This window comes from Elephantulus edwardii, unplaced genomic scaffold, assembly GCF_000299155.1.
Source record: "Elephantulus edwardii isolate Elephantulus edwardi_28Jun2011 unplaced genomic scaffold, EleEdw1.0 scaffold00024, whole genome shotgun sequence".
Classification (NCBI taxonomy): Eukaryota; Metazoa; Chordata; class Mammalia; order Macroscelidea; family Macroscelididae; genus Elephantulus; species Elephantulus edwardii.
This window is the reverse complement of record NW_006399774.1, coordinates 16,817,014-16,842,575: the sequence shown is the minus strand read 5'-3', so window position 1 is coordinate 16,842,575 and position 25,562 is coordinate 16,817,014.

Genomic DNA, 25,562 nt, shown 5'->3' with positions numbered 1-25,562 from the left:
TTTGTAATGCACTGCGTTGTTAAGTACCGTCAAGTCACTGACCCGTAACTGACCCTGAAGTGGGTTTTCAGAGACAGTAAATTAAATGGGAGGAGACTGCCCATCTTTCTCCTGTGGAGCAGCAGGTGGATTCAAACCATGCACCTTTGTCTTGGCAGCACAATTCCTTGCCATTAAACCACCAGAACTCCCTTTTTAAAATAAGAGCGAGGTTATATTTTACTGGTATTTACAAAGTTCAAGCTTTCATAGGACATTATATTGATATGGACCACATTCTAAATAACATAAAACAGGTTTCCTTAAGTCTTTGAGGAAATAAGCAATAGTCTGAAGTATACTAACGTGATTGTGTTCCCTTTTAGAGACAGGAGTGCAGTTGGTTTTGCGTCCTACTGTATTCAAAATAAAGACTTGAGGTTGACACCTTGGTCTGTTTTTGGTGGCTCTGCTGCACACAGCCGTGTTGGCTTGGGTTCCGGTTATGTTTTGTGTCAGCTGTGCCTTGAGTCAGGATCACAGACCACGGGCACCCCATCACTTTGCTGCCTTCATCTCTCGTAACAGTCAGTGCCCCCTTGTGAACTCGGATCCCAGTCCTAGTAGGTGAGTTTTAGTGTGTTCCTGCCCTCCATTCCACCCTGAGGGTCTGTACAGAGTGAGGAGGACATCAGATGGTAGTCCAGTTCACAACGATAAGTTGTCAATTATGAAGACGTGACCAGCCATGACACATGGGGTGACTCAGTGAGTATTGCTGGATACACAAACACAAAGGCTGGGTTCAGTGGGTGCCAGCTCGTGGGTTCACGCCAGTCAGCCCCAAAGCTACATGTCTTAACAGGGCCAACCCCTCCATGGTTTCCACGGAAGGACTGGGGGGTTCACTCTAGCCAGCTCCAAAGCTACACGTACTAACAGGGCCCGTCACCTCCATGGTCTCCGCAGAAGGACCGAGGGGGTTCAAACCACTGCCCCCCAGGTGTTATATTCCCTTCCCAAAGTTTCATTTGGAGATAGCAGTCTGAGAAATAGAAAGCTAGAGTTTATCCAACTGTACAAGGTCGAGAACACAGCATACAAGAGAATGAGATGATTACAAGAATCTCTGTGTTCACAAGCTGGTAAGATTTCCAGGAGGGGAGTAATAAGGACAGTCATAGGCATGCCGGCAGTGTGAACAAGCCGCCTCTCCCCTCTCCTCATGGTGGAATCGGAGCACCTTAACCGGTCTTAAACGGCCGTAACTCATCAGAGGCCGCGTCCTGTCTGGCTCCCGCCTTGTTTATCTGCCCATCGCTACTCGCTTCCTTGAGGAAGAGCGATGCCCTCTGAGTACTGCCCCTGTTGTGAACCAAGCAGGACCATGAATTATTAATAGCCGGCGGGCTGCGGGGCCCTTGCAGGAAGCAGAGCCGAGGGCTCCGTAGAACATGCCGTTCACCTGATCTTGACAAACGTGCAACGTCCTCCTGCTTGTTAACACAGGGAGTGGGCGGAAGGTGACTGGGAAATGCATCAGTATTTGGCCCTTTTGTAGACTCGCACAAGGATAATCTCGAACCGTGTTTCTTCATAAATAACTGTCTCTCCTATCTTTGTGCTTCAGAGCGGTAGCTAATGCCTTTCTGTCAAGTTCAGTTTTATGGTTCAATTTCACCCTTGCTCCTTGAGACAACAGGGAAGGGGAGGGGGGGAAGCAAAGATGCAATTATAAAGATGCTACTCCATAATCGTTTAGTCCTGTTTCTAGAACTTGATCCTTTTCAAGTGTGTGCTTTCCTCTGTATTAAGCTGAGATGCAAGGAGAGCAAATGAACCTCTTTACAGGCAGAACAATTGTTCTATCAATACCTCAGCTTATGCGGGGAACTTGATAGGAGGATTAGGGGGTATCCACATTGAAATGGAAAGTGTTTAATGGGAGCCTATGTGTGTGTGTGTGTGTGTGTACTCTGGGTCTTTACTACCGCAGTTAGAATGGGAACTTTTATTTTGGGAATGGTAAAGGATATTATCTATTTATTAGATAGTTATCTAGTGCTACTGACCTATTATCCATTTATATTGCATAGTTCTCTAATGCTTTCGACCTATTTGGTCATCCTCATGGGGGCTTCGCATACCCTCAGTGAAATGTGTGAGTCTCAGGTGTGCCGTGCAGAGACTTTCCGTATGCATACAGCCATGTCCCTGCCATGCAGGCTCAGTGATGGAGTATCCCACAGCCACTCGTCCCGTCAGCACCCCACCAAAAGTCATCAGCAATCTGCTGTCTGGCACCATCGATGCCTTCTGTCTGTTCATGGACTTCTTATACAAAGAATCTAGTAATGTGTTCCCTGAGACACCGAGGTTCTTCCAATCCCCATAGTATCTAAGCCTCTTCCAGACAGACATACAGAGGTGGTTTCTTGGCCCCGTGGAATTGGTCCTCAGCTCATGGTGACTTCCTCATGCTTTATAGGACTAAATGTTGCCCCATTCAGAAGTTTGTATTTTAGGCACTGACCTTGTGGCCCTATTTGTAAATCCAGACTATTTATGTAAATAAACTATCACACTGTCTTGGCAGAAGGACAGCCATGTGCTGCTTAGAGGCAAACATGATGAAACCTTGTCTTATATACTATGGGCATGCCATCAGAAGGAACTGGTCCTTGGAAAAAGACATCACACTTGTAAAGGTGTTAGGTCAGCAGAAGAGAGGAGACCCTCAAGGACATGGAGTGGCACCGTGACCGTAACAATGGACTTGAGTGTAGAAGCAGCTGTGAGGATGCCACACTAGGGCAAGGCTCAGATCTGCTCACAGGGTTGGTCTGTGTTTTAGTCAACAGTACATTTCTCTGGTGTGAGGAAACTGCTTATACTCTGAGATGGAATTTCTCCAACAGCTCTTCGAATGATGACTATTAATTTTGTACTTCAAACCTAATACCCGATAATAAGTGGAGTTTTAATAGGAGTGACCTCAGAATGCCTCCTCTCAGTTGTTCTGGCTTATCTACGAGTCTCCATTGTGTAAATGAACAGGGTCTTAATCTCCACAGTTACTTGTTGCTGGAGGTTGTAAATTACCATTCTTACAGTCATGCTGAGAATCAAATTATATTCTTGGGCCGGAACACCCTTGTTAAGTCATCCCACTGGTCTGATAATTAGAGATTCCTGCTGGGTTTGGCAGCACAAGAAAGCAGCACACGTGGAAATTTTCACATAAGTCTCCAGTGACAAATTGTTATAGTTTCTCCGGAAGTTATCTTTCTGTTCCTATAGATTGTTCCTGATCAACAATATAGGGACTTTGCTGACATTTTAGTCACTGGGCTTCTGCAACAAGAGGGCCATTCTAAGAAGTGTGGCGATTTGTGAATACTATCTGATGATAGCGAGATTTGCTTCATGCCATCCCGATACCAAAGAGAGAGGAGGAATCCAGCTCTCCAGAAAAGACTCGGTTAACCCTGAGAGGGAGTCGGGAGAAGGGCGTTGCTGTTTTCCCCGGACAACTTCTGAGTCTCCCTCTTCGTTTTACCATGGTTTATAAAAAAGGAGCTCTTGTGATGTGCTGTGTACAGTTGTGCGCTGTCCAGTCAAAACCACCCATAGCTGACCCTCCAGCAGGCTTTCAGAGGCGGTGAATTGCAGAGGAAGAGACTGCCTTTCTTTCTCCCTTGGAGTAGAACAGCTGTGGATCCCATTGCCCCCCCCCACACACACACACCTTGGCCTCGGCAGTGCAGTTCTCCCCACCTAGCCACCCGAACTCCCTGGTGCGTACGGCACCATACTCCTCACCCAGTGGTGGCACCTGCCTGGCACTTGGAATCCACCAGCTGCTCCGAGGAGGATGGGCAGTCTCCTCCTGGGAGATTTACAGCCTCCCCAGACCAGCTGGCAAGTCAGCTTGGAGTCATTTCTGACTCTATGGAAATGAGTGTTGTTGTGAGATCAATGTGTGTTCCTTCTGGTCAGTCCGAGTCATACACTAATACCCAGACACTGTAGAATGTTCAGGCCCCTGTCTGGACTGAACCTTGTCAGCTCTTATCAAATTAGGTAGTAGGAACCAGTTATCTTTTGAGAAAAATCATTGTTAATATGTTTCTCCTCTGAATATCTGTGGGTTCTTTCACGATACTGTGTTGTTGTTGTTGTTATGTGCCATCGAGTCGTTTGCGACTCATAGTGACCCTATGTACAAGAGCTCTAAATGCTGTTCTATCCTGTGCCAACCTAGCCATCTAAAACACACTTATTCCCACCGCTCCAGTCACAGAATCGATCTATCTCATCGAGGGTCTTCCTCTCCTTCGCCGCCCCTCCATTCTGCCAAACATGATGTTCCTCTCCAAGGACCAGTCCCTCCTTGCAGCATGCCCAAAGTATGTCAGACAAAGCTTCAGAATCCTTGACTCCAAGGAGCATTCTGGCCTCGTCGTCTCCAGGACAAACCTGTTTGTTCTCCTAGCAGTCCATGGTATATTCAACAGTCTTCTCCAGCACTACAGCTCAAAAGCATCAATTCTCTTTCTATCAAACCTGTGTACAATAGAGCACGATACTGTAAAGACTTTACTTTCTTCTTTAGTCAAAAAAGATTCTTTTATGAATAATCAAATTCCCGGCTTCCCTGAATGGCTCTTTCTCCTTTACCCAAGCCCCCTGCTCCACAGGACAATCTCTTCCCTCTGATAACCCTGCTGTCCCCTGGACACAGGGGTCTTCTCTCCAATGGCCCTTTCCCCAGTGAGCTCCCAGCAGCCTGCTTATCCTGTGGCAGCTGGCATCATGAAAGAATTCAGCCCTATCTTTCAGCTCAGACTACATCATACTGCGTGTGTGGTGGGGTGGAGGCAGCTGCTGGGGGTCCCAGGGTGCTGGGGCCAGTGTACTCTGCAGGGTCTAAGGCCTTTAAGAAGCATTCAGCCCGTTCTTCTGAGATGTGGCTTAGGTGAGTTCAGACACCCCCCTCTTCAAATATTAGTAGTTGAGTGCTTAACCATTTGTATCACGAGGGAGATATTTGAGGTAAAAACAAGCCAGTAAAGAAACCAACCCCAAACCCCACCCCAGTCCACGGTGTCGAGCTGACCCTAACTGACAGCTGGTCTCTGAGGATGTAAGTCTTTATGTCAGGAGACTGCTGTCTTTTTCTTGAGGACCCAGATCTTTAGTTAGCAGCTTGGCACCTAACACAAGTGCCTCCTGAGATCCTTGTTTAAGGGAAAGTGGTGATTTGGAAATAGCTTGGTGGCTTCTAACAGTCACAGGCCCTTATATCTCGTCAGTCCCATGTGTCCTCTGGGGGACAACATGGTCACCAGTTTTGTGCCCTTTGTTGCCAAAGCCACTGCACTTATAGACCAGGTGGTTCCCAAGTGGTTGTATGGGCAGCTGGCGTCCTCTTAGACCTGCTATTGAAAGCATGTCATAATTTGTACACCACCGTCTGTCAGAATGGACCCCAGCTCCAAAAAAAACGTTCTCCGCCATCTCTGCGCGGGTCAGAGATGTAATTCTTTCTGCGCTGGTCAGAGATGAGTGGAGAGACAGAACAGAGCTGGCCTGTTGGGGCAGGATGGAGCGAGAGGGGCAGGCCCTGGGGACCCTGAGTCACTGAGAAGCACCCGGGTCTTGGGAAAGTGTCCGTCACACAGCCTGGCCTTTTGTCTTTTACAGCAGGTTTGTCTAACACAGTATTTGTCTTAAGTCCTTGGCCTCTGCTTCCACGGGCATTGATTCCATGGGCATCGATTCCGTGGGCATTGCTCATGGATACAAATGAAATGAAATCCTTGATAGTTTTTTAAAAAAGAAGAATGTCCCTGAAGGAAGAGGTCTTGTTAGCCAGCAAGCTGCTGCTGTGTGCTGCGCCCTGGCTGATTCCAGCTCGTGGAGACTCTAGTGGACAGAGTGGCCCTGCTCCAGTGGTGGCCAAGGCTGCCTTGTTTGTGGGTCAGAGTGCCAAGCCGTGACCACTCCAGAGCAGGAGGGTGGGTTTGAACTTCTAGCCTTTTAATTACCAGCTAAGCATTTACCCTGTGCCACTCGGTGAACATATAGGAGATGGCTTTAGTCACCAGGTTTAACTTTCACCCTAGGTTCCCTCTGCATTTCTTTCTTTCTGGCTAAACTTGTTCTCCATTTGGTACTGACATTCTCAGAGGAGGGGCAGTGAGAAGAAGCCAGCTTTCCACTTGCTTAAGTAGCAGCCCCAAAGGTTTAAGCAATGCCTCTGGATCTGTTCATCTTCTTCCCTCTTTTCCTCTACAACACTTCCCAGAATTGGCATGATTTTCTCACCTTATTATTATTAATTGTTATCATCATCATCATCATCATCATCATCTTTTATTTGCCAATGTCTTTGGATAGATTTTTAGAATGTTGATGAGGTCGCACGATTACCCTTCCTCACTCAGTCACTGCCGTCGAGTCCGAACTGACCCCTAGCTGAGCCTCCGGTGGGTTTGCGGAGACTGTACGGGAGGAAACTGCTCCTCTTTTTCCCCAAAGAGAAGCCGGTGGAGTCAATCCGTGGGCCTTTGGGACGGCAGCACAGCTTCTATCCACTAGGCTACCAGCACTCCCTATTTCCTGTGTGTTTACTTACTAGAAGTGCTGAGTCCCCAGTCACAACGTGCTCGGTGGCCTCTTCCTAGCCTTTTTGAAGATTGCTGTCAAGGGGTGAGGCTCTGCTGTGGGCTGCCCACCTTGCCCCAAGCCTGCAGACAGTGGTGAGGGAGCCTTCATGGCAGCACAGCATTCTAAAGGGAGCCCCTCACGCCCACTTCACAGATGAGAGAACAAAGTCCAGAGGAGGATGCAGCCTGTCCAGGTTCACAGCTGGGAGGCTGGAAAGGCGCCAAGCTGATTTAAAATGTGGCCAGCATGGAGCCATGGTGGCAACCTTGCTTAAGTGCTCAGCTGTTAACCGAGAGTGTGGCCACTTGAACCCCGCAGCTGGTCCGTGGGATAAAGACGAGGCAGTCTGCACCCTCGAGGTGCCCAGTCTTCGGAACCCCACAGACACTTCTGATTGCTCATAGGCAGTCTGAAGCGACCCCGTGGCTGTGTGTGTGTGGTGTTTGTTTTTGTAAGTAGGGGGCCAGTACCTGGTGACTTAATTGATAAGACAGATGCAATCTACTCAATTTATACCAAAAGAAATGATGCAGAACTTCATTTTATACCTGTATATAGAAACACAGGGACAGCTCTGGTGGCCTAGTGGGTAGAGAGTTGCACTGCCAACCCAAAGAGAGGCAGTTCAAAATCCACCAGTGGCTGCAAGGGTGAAAGACTCCTCCACTGCTGTTTATAGCTTGTGAAAACTGCTGCAAGGTCGACTGTGAGTCATTTCTGACATGACACTAAGTCTTAGGGAAGGAGTTTGTCCAGAGACACTGCTATCCTAAAGGTGACAGGTTCAAACCCACCAGCTGCTCCATGGGAGAAAGGGGAGCAGTCTCCTCCCATGTGGTTTACAGCTGCTGAAAACCGCTGGATGGTCAGTTGTGAGAGAGTGCCAATTCGATGGCAATGAACTGAGTTTCAGTTTTGTGAAGTTGTCTAAATTACATTGTTTTGTTGTTGTTATATGTCATCGAGTCGCTTGCGACTCATAGCGACCCTATGTACAACAGCCCTAAACTCTGCTCTGTCCTGTGCCAATCGCACTATCTCTGACACACCCATCCTGATTACCCCAGTCACTGAATCAATCCACCTCATAGAGGGCCTTCCCCTCCTGCTTTGTCCCTCCACCCTTCTAAGCATGATGTCCCTCTCCAAGGGCCGGTCTCTCCTTACAACATGTCCAAAGTATGTCAGATGAAACCTCAGAATCCTTGCCTCCAAGGAGCCGCTCAGTTTAACCCTCTCCAGGATGAATCTGTTTGTTTCTTGGCAGTCCATGGTACCCTCAATACTCTTCTCCAGCACCACAGCTCAAAGGCATCAATTCTCCTTCTATCCTCCTTGTTCAATGTCCAACTCTCTGATGCATAACAAGTAATAGCAAAGACCATTAAGTTTCTTAAATTACATTTTTAAAGTCCTAGAAAGTTTTCTTTGAAAGTATCTTTTGGTAAAATGCTTACTCTTTTTAGAAATTTGTCTCCAGATCTATTTATTTGTGTTGTTACAAAGCATCTCTCCTACCGTAGGTTTTGGGTTGGTGGTCTGACTCGGATGAGGTGATTATTTCTTTTAATACTACTAGACAGTTTGCCCTGGTTTTGTTACAAATAGCATGCCTTATTTAACTTGTATCAGGTTATAAGATGAGCAGCCTGGTGTCTTTTCCTCCTAGGACAGCAGCCTGCCTTCTAACTGGCCTGCTTTCTGGATAACGGGATCTTCTTACTGCCCCCAAGTGCAACAAAACAGGACAATTCGTCATGTAGGAGGCCTTCAGACTGGAACTACTGTCCCTCTCCTGCCGCCTACACTCACTGCCTTCCTAAAGAGAGGCATCTTAAAGACAGTCATTAAGCTGATCCTTTCTTAAGATTATCTGCTGATAATAATTGCTATGGGGATAGAATTCCCACCTCCAAGGAGCATTTAGCAACCTTTAAAAATACACATAATTATTGAGTTGGATAGAAAGCTTTGGGGATATAAAACACTTTCAAATGCAGCTCCAGCCCTAATGGTTGCCGTTTATGCTGCCTGAGCTTCTTGGCTGCAGCATGGGTTTGGAGTCTCCAGGGTGGGAGGCTGTGGAGGCTGTGGAAGCGGTCGGAAGCCCTTGGCCTGGTCCTGCAGCCGGCAGCGCCAGCCTTTCGCAGCCCTCCCGAAGTGTCAGCCCAGAGAAGCCCGCAGCACTGGAAGGAAGACAGCCTATTAATTTAGAATTGATTGGAACATCTTCATAAAACGATGAGGGTGAAATCAAGAAAATTAAATAAACATTCTAATGGGAAATGTGTAACACATAATGGAATACCAGCTGCAGAAAATACCGCCGTGGATAAAACTTGCATTAATGACGGCGTGCCGGATTGGACGCTCCCTGCTCCCTGCCGTGAAGTCTGCTCACGTGAAGAAGGCTGTGTGTGTCTGCAGATGTATCCACGCACGTGATTGCGGTCCTGCTTTCAGGTGCCAGCTTTTCAAATGAACTTCTTCCTTCTTTTTAAACAGGAATTTTGATTAAAAAAAAAGTATTTTGCAAATTTTTTTTAACAAAAATCTCTGTATCTCCCCGACTTTTTCACTTGTTTCTGCTTCCCTACAATAAACTCTGGTTCCCATGCACAGGCAAGCCTGCCAGCTCGTTGCTGGTACTACACACTGTCACTGTCACGTTTTGCTTAATTGTACCTCGCTTTTCCCATTTTTGCATATACTGTGTTTTGGGGGTTGGTTTATTTTGTGTTTTGGGGTGTCTGGGGGTTGGTTTCATTTTGTGTTTTGGGGTGTTCTGGGTTTTTTTTTTAATAACTTTTTTAATAAATTGAAGGTTTGTGGCAAGCCACTCTGTCTGTGCCGTTTCCCCAACCCCACGTGCTGACCTTGTTTCTCTGTCACGTTTGGAAACTCTCACAACGTTTCCCACGGATTACATAGAACCACTGCACATTTAACCGGGGACACCGTGTCAGGGACATGACTTTTGCGTGCACGGGGAAACAGAACATCTGTGTGACTCACTTTGTTGCATTCTTGGCTTTAGTGTGGTGGTCTATACAGACCACACAATCTCTTGAAGTTGTGCTTGTCAATTCATTGCCCTGTGAACTATTTGTCTTCCTGTAGGGCTCTTGGCTGGCTTCTCTAAGAGCCCACAACCCCTGTTCAGAGCTGTTCTTCCAACAGAATGCTTACGTGACAAAGGTGACATTCCCACTGCCGTCTGATGGTGTGGCCACTGGCCACATGGGACTCTGGAGCATGGGGGATGGGTGTGAGGAGCTGAGCATGTTAATTTTATTTATTAGTTTAAACTTAAATAGCCACAGGTAGCTCTATATTTTGAAAAACATCAGCTCAAATTAAGACAGGCTGTGACCTCAGGAGGAGATATCCTGGCGTTTTATTGACGTTTTGGAGTATTTCCTTCTTATTAAAAAAGATGAAATGTTTTACATTTTGAAGTTGTACATGCTCATTAAAGAATAGTTGTAAAATAAAGGAAAATAAAAGAAAAATGGTTGTAAGCCAATCTATATTTCAGCTTTTTTATCAAAGCCCTAAGCCCTTTGAAATATTTGGATTAAACATGTTCATTGTTTTGCATTTGTACCGTAAAATGAAAACCAAGCATGGTCCCAACAACTGTTTTTTTTAATTGATAGTGGACTTTATCTTAGAGTTTTGGGGTTCCCTCAATTCTATGAATAATTTCATTATAACTATAGTTAGCATTTTTATACACTTTTTTTGCATTTTTATACACTTTTGTACTATTATCAAGTTATACCGTATTGTTGTTATTGATTGCCATTGAGCCAAGATCAACTCATAGCGACCCTATGAACAAAAGACCTACTGCCTTTCCACAGCTATCTTTGTTTCTCCAAGTTTATAGAGTTTCCAGAGGAATGTGTTTTAGGAAGTGGATGCCACTCCTGCTTCTCTGCTTGTTTTACAACTGGGAGCTCCACCAGACACTGTCCACAATGGGAAACCATTCTGGTATTTGATATCTCCATGTCACAAGGTTCAGCATCACAGCAAATCCAGGTCACCTCATACAGCACAGTGACAGAGTGATGTGCAAAGTGGAAGAATGTTCCTCTAAGATATAACTAGTTATGTTGATAGATGAAACCATTTTAATCCTTGCACATAACGGTCTGTCATGTGATCGAATGGACGCCATATGTTGCATGTTTTTCTGGTGGGATAGCTGCACTGCTAACCCAAGCGTCAGGTCTGTTAGTTCAAATCCACCAGTCATTTCTTGGGAAACAAATGGGCAATCTCCTCCCATGATGTTTCCCACTGGAAAGTCAGCTGTGAGTCAGCAATGGATTTTGGGTTCTTTTTTAGTATTTTTACCATCTCCTAATAGGCAGATACCTGGATTGGTTTTAGAATTTTCTGTTATTCATAGCACTGTTAAGCTTTTTTCTGCATTTTGGATTTTGAGACTCTCTGGTAGACAGAAGTCGAATTTACCATAACAAAGGGAGGTCATTTTAAGGCTGTTGCACAGGGGTCAGCCAGATTGTTTTTCTAAAATGGAAATGCTCTTCCTTCTAAGGCGTTACTCTCCTCATTCTGATCTCTTCCCCTTCTCACCAACATTGTGCCTTAGCATTTTCTTGTCTTTACTTTTCTGTCCTTCTTACTATTTTGAGTATTATTTCCTGGAAAGGGAGCTTGAATCTAAAAATGCCTTTCCTGATGTTTGATGTGTTGGAAAATACACATTTTGCAGAATACATAACAATTTTATGTCATGATAAAACTTCCCGGTATTTATTTATAATTTGAAGTTTCACGAGGGAATTTGACCTTGGTAAACCTCACCTTTGTGTGTGTGATGGTGATACATTACTTTGTTTGCCATACAGTTTTGTTTTCTTAAAGAAAAAAAACAAGGAAATAAGAGAGACTCTTGTTCGGTGCGGGACTGTCAAAAGAGACACTTCCCTGGGTTGTTTTAATACTGTTAAAAAATACAAGAAAAGTTAAGAGGTCAGATAAGGAATGTCCTGTTTTCACTTGGATGAGGCAGTAACATTTTGTTGCCTCTGCTCTTTTCTACGGCTTTCAGTCTTCTCCCCTGGAAAGGGAAGCTGGACCCTCACAATGCCTTTTCCAGCGTTAGTCACATTATAGCTGCTATGAAAACAGCAATAAAGTCAGTGAGCACACAGATTACAGTAACTTCTCTTCTTGTGCATTGCTACAAAAAAAAAAATAATGATTCTGGCTGCAGTGGTCAGAAAAAGAATCCTCTACAGCTCACTTTCAACAAAGTCTGTATCTATAAACTGAAATTAATGAGAAGTAAAATGAGCAATCATTTACTCCATCAAAGTGTTTCCTGTAGGTCTGCTACCTAAACGATTAGCTTCACTAATGAATCTGTGTCTTAGTAAAAATAAAACTCATTTACAAGTCTTTATGGTCTTATCTTTTGCATTGAGTAAGTTTATTGAAATACATGTTTTTCTGAAATCCCTTATGATCAGAAACAAGAAACAGACTTGGTGTCTCTAGAAGATGAACTGCTTGTTGCTCTCTCCCCAGTTTGTCAAGGCTGCAGTCAGTTAAAAGTGTAAGGGCATCACATCATGCATTTTCTAGGAATCTCTGAATTTTTATGCTAACAATCTTGACATAGCATGGTATGTCCATGTGTGGATGTATGTACACATGGGCATGTATATGCTGATGTGAGGGGCTTTCAAGTGCCTCCAGTGACGTGCCAGAATCTGTCATTTACTATGTGTATTTTATTTATAAAGTTGTTTTCACTTAATTACCTTGGTAGTACAATGGTAAAACAATTGGTTGCAAGTTGGACAGTGAATAAGGATGATAGAAGCATTGATGTCTTTGAGGTGTGGTGTAGCAGAAGTTCCCTGAATATCCCCCAGGACTGCAGAAAGAACACACAAATATGCCTTGGGAAAAGTACAGTCAAAATGCCCTGTGTGGGCGAGGGTGGTGAACTTCCTATCATATATTTGGGCGTGTTGTAAAGGGAGGGTCAGCCCTTGAAAAAGTTACCATGTTTGGTAAGATGGAGGGTCGACAGGATGGATTGATAGAGTGACGAATAAAGAAACCTCAAACGCTTTCTGCAGAAGGTCAAGGACTGTAGTCTTTAATATGGATTGAAGCTCAACATCAAGAAGACAAAGATTCTCACCACCGAGCCATTTGATGCCACCATGTTAGATGGAGAAGAAATTAAGGTTGTTAACACTTACATCTTGCTTGGCTGTATAATCAACACTCTTGAAACCAGCAGTCAGGATCAAGAGATGAATTGCATTGGGAAAATCTGCTGTCAGGGACCTCTCTAGAGCACTGAGAATCGATGGTGTCAGTCTAGAGTCTAAGGTGTGCCTGATTCAGGCCATGATCTTTGTAATTACTTGCTATGCTTCAGAGAGCTGGACAATGACTAAGGATGCCAGAAAAAGAATCAATGCCTTTGAGTTGTGGTGCTGGAGAAGAGTCTTACCATGAACATAGCATGGACCACCAAGAAAACGAATAGGTCTGTCTTGGAGAGTGTGAAACCAAGTTTCTCCTTGGAGGCTAGGATTTTGAAGCTCTGTCTCATATACTTTGGGTACATGACCAGGAGGGGTCAGTCCTTGGAGAAGGACATCATGCTCAGAAGGGTGAAGGGACAGTACACAAAAGGAAGACCCTGATGAGATAGATTGATATAGTAACTGGGGCAATGGGGATTGTGAGTCAGTGAGACTGTCTCAGGACAGGGCAGGCTTCAGAGCTGCTGTATGTAGTGTTGCTGTGTGTCACAAGTGCCTTGACAATACATGACAACCACAACAATGGGCTCAAGTGTATCAGAAATGAGGGTGTCACAGGAGAGGGCAGAGTACAGATATGTTGTTGTTCATAGGGTCACTCATGGTCATTGTGGACTTGATGGCACCTAACACAACAACATATGCTAATACGAGAGCTCTGATCCCTCAGTGATAAGAAGTTACACTGTCAACGCAAACACACGCACCTTGACTTCACTGGTTGCTCTAAGGGAGAAAGCAGGGCAGTCCACTCCACAGCAGTTTATGGCCTCTGAAAACCTGCTGGAGGGTCAGCTATGAGTCAGTTATGATACAAAACAGTAACAACAACAACAAAATACATATGCTAAGGAGCCTTGGTAGTGCAATGGTTAAGCAATTGGGTTCAGAATAAAAGATCAATCAGTGGTTGGTTAGAACTCACCAGAAGCTGTAGGAGGAAAAGCTATTTCTGTAAAAATGACAGCCAAGGAAACCGTGTGTTGTTGCTGTTCATAGGTGCTGTCAAGTGGAGAACAACTCATAGCGACCCGATGAACAACAGCTCTGACTCCTGTCCTATCCTGTGCCGTCTTCTCAATCTCTAACACACTCAAGCTACAGCCATTGTGTCAATCGACATGGTTGAGGTGCTTCCTCTCTTCACCGTCGCTTCACCTTCTCAGGCATGAGTTCCTCTCCATTGATTGACTCTCTGAGCAACATGCCCAGAGTATGTGAGATGAAGTTTTATCATCTTTGTCTCCAAGAGGCTCTCTGGCCGCACCTTCTCCAAGACATGTCTGTGTGTTCTTTTGACAGTCCATGAGATATTCAGTATCCTTCCACCATCACAATTCAAAGCATCCATTCTTTTGTCATCCTTATTCATTGTCCAGCTCTTAGATGCATAACAAGTAATTGAAAAGACCATGGCCGGCACATGGAGGGTCTGACATTGCCAGACACCTGACACTTCAACCCTTTTGAGACCTTGGAGTGCAGCAAGTACCACAGATGCCACATCAGCGCTCCCTTGCATGTGCACAGGACATTCAGGTCCTCCTGTTGTCAAAGGAGCTGCGGCAGAAGTACAACGTGTGCTCTATGCCCAACCACAAGGACGATGAGGTCCAGTTGGTACGAGGGCATTACAGAAGTCAGCAAGTCAGCAAGGTGCTCCAGGTGTACAAGAAAGAAGTGTGGTGTCTGCACCAGAAGAGTGCAGCATGAGAAGGCTCAGGGTACAACCGTGCATGTGGGCACTCACCCAAGCAAGGTGGTTCTCACCAGGCTGAACCTGGATAAAGATCGGGAAGAAGATTCTTGGATGTAAAACCAAATCTCAGCAAGTGAGAAAAGAGAAAGGGAAATACATAAGGAAGAACGGATTTAGAAACTGCAGGACGGAATGCCACTTGTTGAACTGCCACCGTTTAACTAGATTTCTAGCCAGGTACGTGTTCTTGTTAACTTTCCAAAATTTTCCTCTCATTGTTATGAAGTCACTTTGTAAATCAGCCTTTGCAATTTTGATTCATAAAACATTAAGAAAAAAAAAATATGGAACATTAAAAACATAAAGACTGTGGCCTGAATAAGGCACACCTTAGTCCTCACACTAACATCATTGTTCCTCAATAATTTGGAAAGGTCCCCGACTACAGATTTTCCATCTCATGATCTCCTGACTGCTGGTACCAAGTGTATTGATTGTGAATCCACATAAGAGAAAGTCATTGACAGTTTCAGTCTTTTCTCCATCTATCATGGCCTTCACAATTACATGCTATGAATCAGAAAGCTGGACAATACTCGGGGTGATAGAAGGAGAATGAATGCCTTTGAGCTGTGGAGCTGAAGAAGAGTATTGAATGCACCATGGACAGCTAGGAGAACAAACAGATTCATTGTCAAGAAGACAAAGATTCTCACCACTGGACCAATTGGCAGTATCACCGTCCATCGTGATACTGCCAATTGGTCCAGTGGTGAGAATCTTTGTCTTCTTGACATTGAGCCTCAATCCATATTGAAGGCTGCAGTCCTTGACCTTCTGCAGCAAGCACTTCAAGTCCTCCTCAGGTTCAGTGAGCAGGGTTGTGTCATCTGCATAATGCAGACTGTTGATAGGTCTTCCACCAATCCTGATGCCGCATTTCTCCTCACAGAGCCCAGTCCCCTGGATGGGGGACTACATACAGTTTGAAAAGATATGGAGACAGGACACATCCTTGGTGTACGCCCTTCCCAATTTTGAACTATGCAGTATTTCCTTGCTCTGTTCTGACGACTGCCTCTTGGTCCAAGTATAGGTTTCGCATAGCACTATCAAGTGTTCTGGGATTCCCATTCTTCTCAGCGTCAGCCACAGTTTGTCCACACAGTCAAATGCCTTTGCACAATTATATGGTACTTCCTAAAATGTTTCCGTGTCAAACTGTATGGCGATTCAGTGTATTCCCCCCATCTTCTTTTGCTTGTTCCTAGATCATTCGAGATGTTGTTCGTAACATCTCTAAGTATCACAGCGTGAGGTTTGAATTTAGTTTTCAGTTCTTTGAGCTTGAGAAATGCCGAGTGAGTTTCTCTCTTTTTATGCTCCAGTTCTCTGTAGGAAACCATATGGAGCAGTCTAATTCTATCATATGGGGTCACTATGAGTTGGAATTGACTTGACAGCACATTATAGCAATACTATGATACAGGTACCGTGAGTGATAAACAATACATCATTGGCCCCTGGTCTGTTCTCAGAAACATCGGTGAAGCACTAACTCTTTGGCTAAGTCATTTCCTTTCATTCCTCTGCATCTGTTGACCACTTGGCCATTGCCTCTCCCTTCTCAGCCTAGATTCAGGACATCTTCTGAGAATTTTGCCAAAATGAACTGTAGTTGATTTGATGGCCTTTAAAACAACAAAATCATAGCCAGACGTTTCTACACTCATTGTCTGCTTAATTGTGCCATTTCTCTGACTTAGGAGTCCTCAAGTTGGCAATTCCATTCTCTCAGAATAGTGATTTTTCACCCCTTTCACCCCAGTTCTTCTTGGTACCTTTCTTCTCAAAGTTAATTTTGCACAGTCAGTCCATCTGTGGTCCTGCCAGCATGAGATACCTGCTAGAATCCCTTGCTTTATTATTTCCATAACTTCATAGTAATTGCACCCTATTTTTCCTATGTCTGCCATTGATAGCATCCTCTCCGCTTAAGCAAAGGTTCATGTTGTCCAGCGCCACAAACCCATCTCAGAACAAAAACCTTCCTCACGTTACTATTTCTTGAATTACCTTTCTACTCTACTGTATCAAATTCCAGCTTTTCATTTTCTACATCAATATACATGTAACTAATGCTGAGATTTTTGTTCTTGTCATATTTTTTTCTGTAGAAAAGTCAGTGCTGTATTATTATGCTTTTATAATATGCTTTAGTAGCTGCTAGGACAAGTTCTTTTATTAGTATTCTTTTAAAAAGGATTTATTTCAGATAGCTTTGGAATAGTTTCAGTAAACTTTCTAAAATCATATTGCAGGAGTGTTGGTTTGTTTTCTGGGTTTTTTTGGTTTGGTTTTGTTATTATTGTTGAATCTACAGATTAAGTAGAGAAGTGATGGCTTTAGACAAGTTTTTTTACCCTGTAGATACATAGTGTAGTTTTTGTTGTTTTTATTATTAATTTTAATGAACATTTACAGAGATTTTAGATTTCCATTCATTTGTTGCACTTTTCTCCCTGCCCACCTCACCACCCCTCATTCGCTCTTCTCTTGGAGAAGTAAAAGAATAATTCCTTCATTGGCATATAATCCCTCTCTAAAGCACTTTGCTGGTGCTCCAGTGGTGAAGTCCCTGGGGAACTATGCTGCTGGCCCAGGGCGGAGCCTCTCTGGTGCTTTACGTCCACCCCTAGCTCTGAGGGAGGATGACGGGTGGTCTGGGCTCAGGCCACCTGCAGCTTTGGAAGGTTGCTGGAGGCTCCGCTGGCTGTGGTTTCCGACTCCTCAGGAATGAGTTTCTTGGGGTTTTTTGTGGAGTCTGTGCATGGTGCAAACCATTCAAATTCTCAGCTGCTAATCAGAAACTTGGAGATTTGAGTGCACCCAGAGGCATGTTAGGGAAAGGCCTGGTTATCTGCTTCCAGGGAAACCAGCCGTTGACAACACTATGGAGGCTGTCTTCACTCTGACCTCCTTGGTGTCACTATGGGGCACGCCCATTTAGGGTCACTGTTGATATCAGTTCATTCTTTATTCAGGATAGCTGGCACCCTGTGCTGGGAGGCAGGCCTGCTTGGCAGTTCTCACTTGAGGTTGGCGAGGTATGGTCCTGCCTCTTTCTGGAGGTTTCTATCAGTGGAAAAGATTTGCATCTTCCTTCTCTGATGGCTTCCACTGTCCACAGTCTGGCCTCTGCAGGTTTTACTGCAGATCTTATTGGATAGCTGCAGCTACATGTTGAGTGGATATTTTATGCTTTTCCTTAACATTGTGAGTCAGTACCCTCGCTTCCCTCTGACCTTGCGTTCTCTCTACATGGTTTCCCCTGGCCCCTGACATTTGCTGTTCTCTGGCCGCACACAACCTCCAAATCTGCAGGGACCCTTGGCTTCTTCCCATCTTCCTGCTGAACTTCACCTCTCTATGTTCTAAACAAACACACACCCAGTTCCCAGCCAATAGGAACTGCCTCTCAGCTGACTGTTTCCAGTGGCTGTCAGTCACCTGGGAGGAGACTGCTGGCCCTCTCCAAGGAGTAGTGGGTGGATTCACTCCACTCAACAGGCTTCACTTTGGGGTGGATGGCCTTGCCGCCTGAGCACCTCTGTGTTCCAGAGCTGCCTCCTACTCATGCACTTAAAGCCAAAGTCCTCCCTCTCGCGGCCAGCCTGGACGGTCTTCGTCTGTGTTACTTCCTTGTGTTGTCCCCATGCCACCCTGCGACCCCACCACCCCTGCTGCACCCAGTATTGTGCTTGTCTGTCCCTCATATATTGCATGTCAGTTTCCTTCTTTCCATCCCCACTGTCTTATTTCTAGCCTGTAAAGAGTCCTAATGCCATGTTGTTGTTATGTGCCATCGAGTCACCTGTGACTTGTAGCGACCCGATGTATAGCAGCCCTGAAAGCTGCTCTGTCCTAAGACAGTCTCACTGACTCAGACACACCAACCCCTATCACCCCAGTTACTGTATCAATACATCTCATCCAGAGTCTTCCTCTCCTGTGCTGTCCCTCTACCCTTCCGAACATGATGTCCTTCTCCAAGGATCGGACCCTCCTGGCCACGTGCCCAAAGTATGTGAGACAGAGTTTCAAAATTCTAGCCTTCAAGGAGAAACTTGGTTTTACCCTCTCAAAGTCAGATCTATTGGTTTTCTTGGTGGTTCATGATATGTTCAAGACTCTTCTCCAGCACCCCAACTCGAAGGCATCGGTTCTTCTTCTGTCATCCTCAGTCATTGTCCAGCTCTCTCATGCATAGCAAGTAATTGTAAAAACCCTGGCCTGGATTAAGCACACCTTAATCTTTAGACTTACATCATTGCTTTTCACTACTCTGGGGAGATCACTGACAGCAGATTTTCCCTATGCACTTTGTCTTCTGAGTTCCTGAGTTCTGTTGGTGCCAAGAGTGTTGGTTGTGCAGCCAAACAATCTGTAGTTGTTAACAACCTCAATCTCTTCTTCATCTATCATGGTGCTGCCAATTGGCCTATTGAAGAGAATCTTTGTCTTCTTTATGTTGAACTTCAATCCATATTGGAGACAACAGTCCTTTACCTTCTGCAGCAAGCAGTTCAGGTCCTCCTCAGTTTCAGCAAACAAGGTTGTGTCATCTGCATAACATAGGTTGTTGATGAGTCTTCCTCCAATCCTGATGCCATGCTCCTCCTCATAAAGCCCAGACTCCGGAATGATCTGTTCTGCATATAGATTGAAAAGGATGCATCTCTGATGCACTCTTTTTCCATAATTTTGAACGATGTCCTGTTTCTTTGGTCTGTTCTGAGGACTGCTTCCTGGTCCAAGAATAGGTTTCCCATAGACACTATTAAGTGCTCTGGGATTCCCATTTTCCCCAAAGTTAGCCACAATTTGTTATGATCCACACAATCAAATTGCATAGTCAACACAACATAAATAAGCATTCCTCTTGGTACTCATTACTTTCTGCCAAAATCCACCTGACCTTGGCACTAATGTCTAGTGCCATGATCTCTTCTAAACTTGGCTCGTATTTCTGGTAGTTCTCTGTCAATGTACTGTTCCAATCTTTTTTTGGATCATCTTCAGCAGGATTTTGCTATTTGTTTTATGATTATTTTATATGATATTAGTGATATTGTTTGATAATTTACACAGTCAGGTCACCTTTTTTTGGAATGGGAATAAATATGAATCTCTTTCAGTCAGTTGGCCAGGTAGTTGTCATTGCAATTTTTTGGCACAACCTGGTAAACACATCCAGGGCATCATCTGTTTATTGAAATACATCGATCGGTATTCCATAAATTCCTGGGACTTTATTTTTTGCCAAGTTCTTCAGAACAGCCTGACTTTTCTCCTTCATCACCATAGGCTCTTGATCATATGTTGTTTATTGAAATACTTCTGTGTCAGCCAATTCTTTTTTGTACAGTGACACTGTATACTCCTTCCTTCTTCTTTTAATGCTTCCTGAATAATTCAGTATTCTGCCCATAGCACAACCAAGGACTGCAACTTGTGCTTGGATTTTTTTCTTTAGTTCCTTTAGCTTAAGAAATGTTGAGAGAGTTTGGCTCTTTTGATTTTCCGACTGCAGCTCCCTGCGTTTTTTATTATAATACTTTACCATGTCTTCTGACCTGTCCTTTGGAATCTTCTATTCAGCTCCATAGTGCATTGTATATTGTGTTATTAAATGAAAGGTTGGTGATTCAAATCCTCCAGCTTCTCTGAGGAAGAAAAAAAATGATCATTCTCCTTCTGTAAAGATTTACAACCTGGGAATTATTATGAAGGGTCAAAGTGAGTCCACATCAGCTCGTGTTAGTGGCCATTGTGGGTCACTGGGGAAACGATGATAACTTCTCCACTTGTTCCCGGGCCTTGTCTTCTTGCTACTCTCTAAACCCAGTGGGTCTTTTCAGTAATTCTAGTGTCCAAGACATTGACTTCATTGTTGACTCAAGATGATTATCCTTTGCTTACATAATGAAACCCAAGAAACATGCTGAAAAAGAAAAAGAACCAAACCAAAACAAACCCCAAAACCCTCAAACTCATTGACATCCATTCAGAACTGACTGTCTGTTGGGTTAAAATCCCACTGGATGAGAATGACCGTATTTTTTCTGGAGGATCAGCTGGTGGAAAAGCAGCACGACTCCTTGGAGACTTTGCCACCAGAACTTTCAAGAACACACGGGAGCCATCGAGCGTTGCCCCAGTGTGGTCCTGGCATTCTCTTCCCTGAGTCCCTCCTCCAGCTTGGTGTCACCCATCTTCTGCCCACGTCTGCTCTGTGCTCACAGGCCTCTGTTTCTACCGTCACGTTTTGTCTTCTACTGTCTCACTCGTAATCCTGTGATGACATGGCCTGGCACAAAGCTCAGAGCTATGACTGAGTGTTGGTGTGCCAAGAGAATCCTGGTTCTGTTTTCTCCCTTCCTGTAGATTATTTAAAGAGCCCTGGTGGCATAAGGGGTTATGTCTTTAGTTGCTAACAATAATGTTGGTTGATTCAACTCTACAAGCCCCTCCTCCAGAGAAAGGCAAGGGAGCCTTGGAAACACAATTGACACACAGTACAGTAGGTTTGATGTGTATATATGATTTAGGGGATTTTTGTCCCAATTTTCATCTACATTTTATTATGTTTTGTTGTAAGATGCTTCACATCCTTTTAGTCGAAACATAAATAGGTGTAAGTTACAAATGACTAGTTAATTTTTTTCTTAGTTCAGTATGTGCTCAGTGTGCCTCCTCTGTCCCCAGGGTTTCTGTGGGCACTGAAGCCATGAAGGCAAACAGCTCCCCTCCTGCATCCACTAGGAGAACTCAGTGTCCTCTGGTCACTCACTGCTCCATTGTTCACTTTGCACACACCAACTTGTAAGATTTGTGGACACCATTCTTCAACAATTGGGAAAGAAGAAGAAATAAACAGATGATTAATTGTGTTCAATATATAGAAAAAGAAAAAGGATAACCAATTTTGAAGGTGGCAGTTGTTTATTGACTAGCTTGATCTTGACTATGAAAATTGTTTCCAATTTTAATTCTTTCCTATCATTTTGCACCGAACATTCTGTTGCTAACACATTGTCTGAGTCCACAAATTTTTCTTTAAGACACATTCTTTCAAGTGGAATTCTATTTTTTACACAACTTTGGCATAGTAATCTCAAGACTTTGGATGCCAAATTATAGGTGAACTAAGTTTGAAAAATACTTAAAACTCCAATGCAAATTATTCTCCAAACAGAAAAATATCAAGCTAGACCTTATGAATAAATTTTCTTTAAGTCAAGTGAAAAGGATATTGGATTGTATTTTAATCCTGTTAATTTGCTAACTTGCCTTCTGATATTAGATTTAGTCTCTGATTTTCTTTATCTATAAATTGATGAAGTTCTATGAAGTTTCTTTAGAATGTGTGCAGTACTATATAAATCAGACTCCATTGAACATAATCAGAATAAACGTTTCCTTTTTAGGTCACCCTTAGGTTGTTATTTCCATCATTCAGTTACTATAAATCCTAGCAGTTGAATATATTGTACACATACATATTACACCACAGCTTCTCATAGTTCTCTGAGTTGCTTCAGAGGCCTATTGACTTTCGTAAAGAAAGGACAAAGAGAGCGTGTGTGATTCTACCTTTTCTTTTTTCCACTTGACTAATCTTGAGAAAGAAATGTTGAGTGTTCCTCTGTGTAGCCCACCTTGTTGAAGAAGGAAGCCTGGCTGGATGTCAACATGCTTTTTAATTCTGGCGCTCGCTTTGTGTCTGGCTGAGGTACAAGAGCTTGACCCTTTGTGGGGTTATCTGAAGTGTTTGTTCCCCGTGAAAGCCAATACAATCAGCAGTCTCATCATAGATAAAGAGTTGCATAAGGTGGGGTTTTAGTGGCAAGGCTGTTTTGTGACCATGTACTGGAGGCAGGCTGGAGGTGACAGTATTATTTACTTTTCTTGCTTGAGGTCCAAAGAGAGAATAAATTGCTATTGATTTTTGAGACATTACGGTGAAGGGTTTGAATGCCACAGGACAGCCGAGGGGCAGGACAGCCGGCAGGTATACAGAGACTGCCTTTAAAATGAAAATTCATTTTCTTGTTATTGTCATAAAGATCTTTTCTTCCCCCTCCTCCATTCTTAGAACCAGTTACAACACGATGTGGCTGTGAGGGCTGAGGCTGTAATAGATGTTGTCTCCCCCCCCAAAATAATAAAATTCAGCACTTCTCACAGCACTTTGAAATTGATAAATAGAGTTCTGTGTGTATACTTGCCTGCCTGCAATATTCTGGGCTTCAAAGTGATATTTAATTTTGTTGGTACATTAGCCACTTTCCCAAGGACACTTTTAGGTATTTCAAATATTTGGCAGGATGACAAAATAAATTTGTTTTAAGTTGTAAATGGCAGATGTGTTTCTAACGTGATATATTTGCTTCCTTGGTGATTTCTTATTATCCAGATGTAACATTTAAGTGGGTACTTGTTTAGGCTTGGAAAACAGAGAATATTACATGCTTGTGAGTACTCAGATTGCTAAGGTAAATCTGTCAGGCACAGAAACATAACCAATGCCAATAAAACAAATTGTTACATTATCCACTGTTCAGGATTAGCCAGCGTTCTTAATTAGCATGGATAATTGAGGCTTGACAGTTCTTAGTAGCATAATCAAGAGTGTTGGGTTTTTTTTTAGATGATAATTTCCTTTATTGTCCTTGATTAATTTGTAAGTAATTAGATGGAGTTTAGCTATAACCTGATGTGTTCGTACTTCTTATTAATACAGGCTTAAATTCATAATCCGAAGTACTTTGTAAATGCCTTTCATCATGTCATTTGTATCCCACCTGTAAACTTGTGTGTGTGTTTATAATGAGGAAGAACCCATGAATCCAGTCTTCCTGAAACCCCACGAACTGGGTTAGTGCTTCCTCTCTCTCAGATGTGGGTGAGGGTACCAGGCAGCACGATGTGCTCCAAAGGACATTACATGAATTATGTCCTAATTTGTTGGAAATGTTCTCAGCATTTTAATTACCATCTTAACTTAAAAGTGCATTTTGTCTGTGTATGTTGTTGTTGTTTTGGTTAAGTGCCGTCGAGTCAGAAGTGACTCCTAGCGACCCTATGAACGAAAGACCTAGACACCTGTATAACTTTCATCCTCTCTCCAGGTTCATAGGGTTTCCAGAGGCAAGTTATTATGGCATTCGATGCCACTCCTGCTCCAAGCTTGTTTTAATCGGGGAGTTCCACAAGACATTGTCCACCGTGGGTGACCATTATCGCATTTGACACATCAGTGTCACAATGTTCATCTTCACAGCAACCACAAGTTACCTCTGTACAAGCAAGTGGACACACTAGGGTTACACGACCTAGAAGAATGTTTTACCAAAAACAAGTAAAGACAGGCATACCCTACCCTAACTTTGAAATCAAAGCCTGTATCAGATTTCCTGTCTCAGTCTTCGTATGTTCTAACTTCCTTAGCTTCTACAGTACCTCTCTTGACCAGGACCAGAGTCTTGAGAGCTCCGTGCAAACAGGGTATTTGGAAGCCATAATTGGTTTTCAGAAAGGATGGCAGGAACGTTTGTGTACACGCCAGCGTCGTTGTCTTTAATTATGTGATGGCTCACATCTGTTTTCCAAGGAGTTACAGCCCCTTTGCAGATTTGATTCAATTATCTCCTCCACATCAGTGGAAAATTCTGGGTGTTTTCTTCACAGGTGTCAGTGCCTCTCTGCTATTATATTGGTCCTCAGACTTCCCAAACCTGCTTCCTCCTAATCATGGTGTGAAAAAAAATATGCATCTCATCATGAGAGAGACAGAAGCTACTCCCCTCAGACACATGAAAAAGGAATTGAAAATAAACGCAGGGTGATTGAAAGTGCTGTAGGTCTCTAGCACGTAGCTAATTGCTGGGCCCTGAGAAGGGATCCTCCCAGCCTAGGTCTCAGGCTCTTCTCAGCCTCACAGAGCTGCAGAGCTGTCTGGAGGGTGAAGGGAGAGGTGGAGAGACGGAGAGAGAGAGTGGTAAGAGATTGCAGTTGAAAGGTGCGGGATGAGCGGCAGGGGTGGGCGCATCTGGAGAGAGCCACATCTATCTCTTAGCCTTGTGCAACAAGCCAACAGCCTGGGCAAGGGGAGCACAGAGTCCAGCGCCCACCCACCCAGGTCAGAGGGCAGAGTTCACAGTTCTTCACTCTGCCCACATCCCGCCATGCCAGAGCACACAGACCAACCTCCACTTCGAGGGGACTCTGGTTTGGTTCCCCAGAGGACTTTATAGTCATATTAATGTGCTGAGATGGATCTTGGCTGAAAGCAGGGAGTACCAGAGGAATGTCTATCTGTGTTTTTATGCAAAGGCGCTTGACTGTGTGGATCACAACCAACTGTGGCTGACTCTGAGAAGAATGGGATTCCCAGAACACTTGATTGTTCTAATGCGAAACTTATACTTGGACCAAGAGGCAGTCGTCAGAACAGAACAAGGAAACACTTCATGGTTCAAAATTGAGACGGTCGTATGCCAGGGATGTGTTCTATGTCTATACCTTTTCAACCTGTATGCAGAACAGATCGTCTGGGAGGCTGGGCTCTGTGAGGAGAAGTGTGGCATCAGGACTGGTGGAAGATTCATCATCAATCTACATTAGGCAGATGACACAACGCTGCTTGCTGAAACTGAAGAGGACCTGAAGCACTTGCTGCAGAAGGTCGAGGACTGCAGCCTTCGATATGGACTGAGGCTCAATATCAAGAAGACAAAGATTCTCGCCAATGGGCCAACTGGCAGCATCAGGATGGATGGTGAAGAGATTGAGATTGTTAACAGCTTTAATTTGCTTGGCTCCAC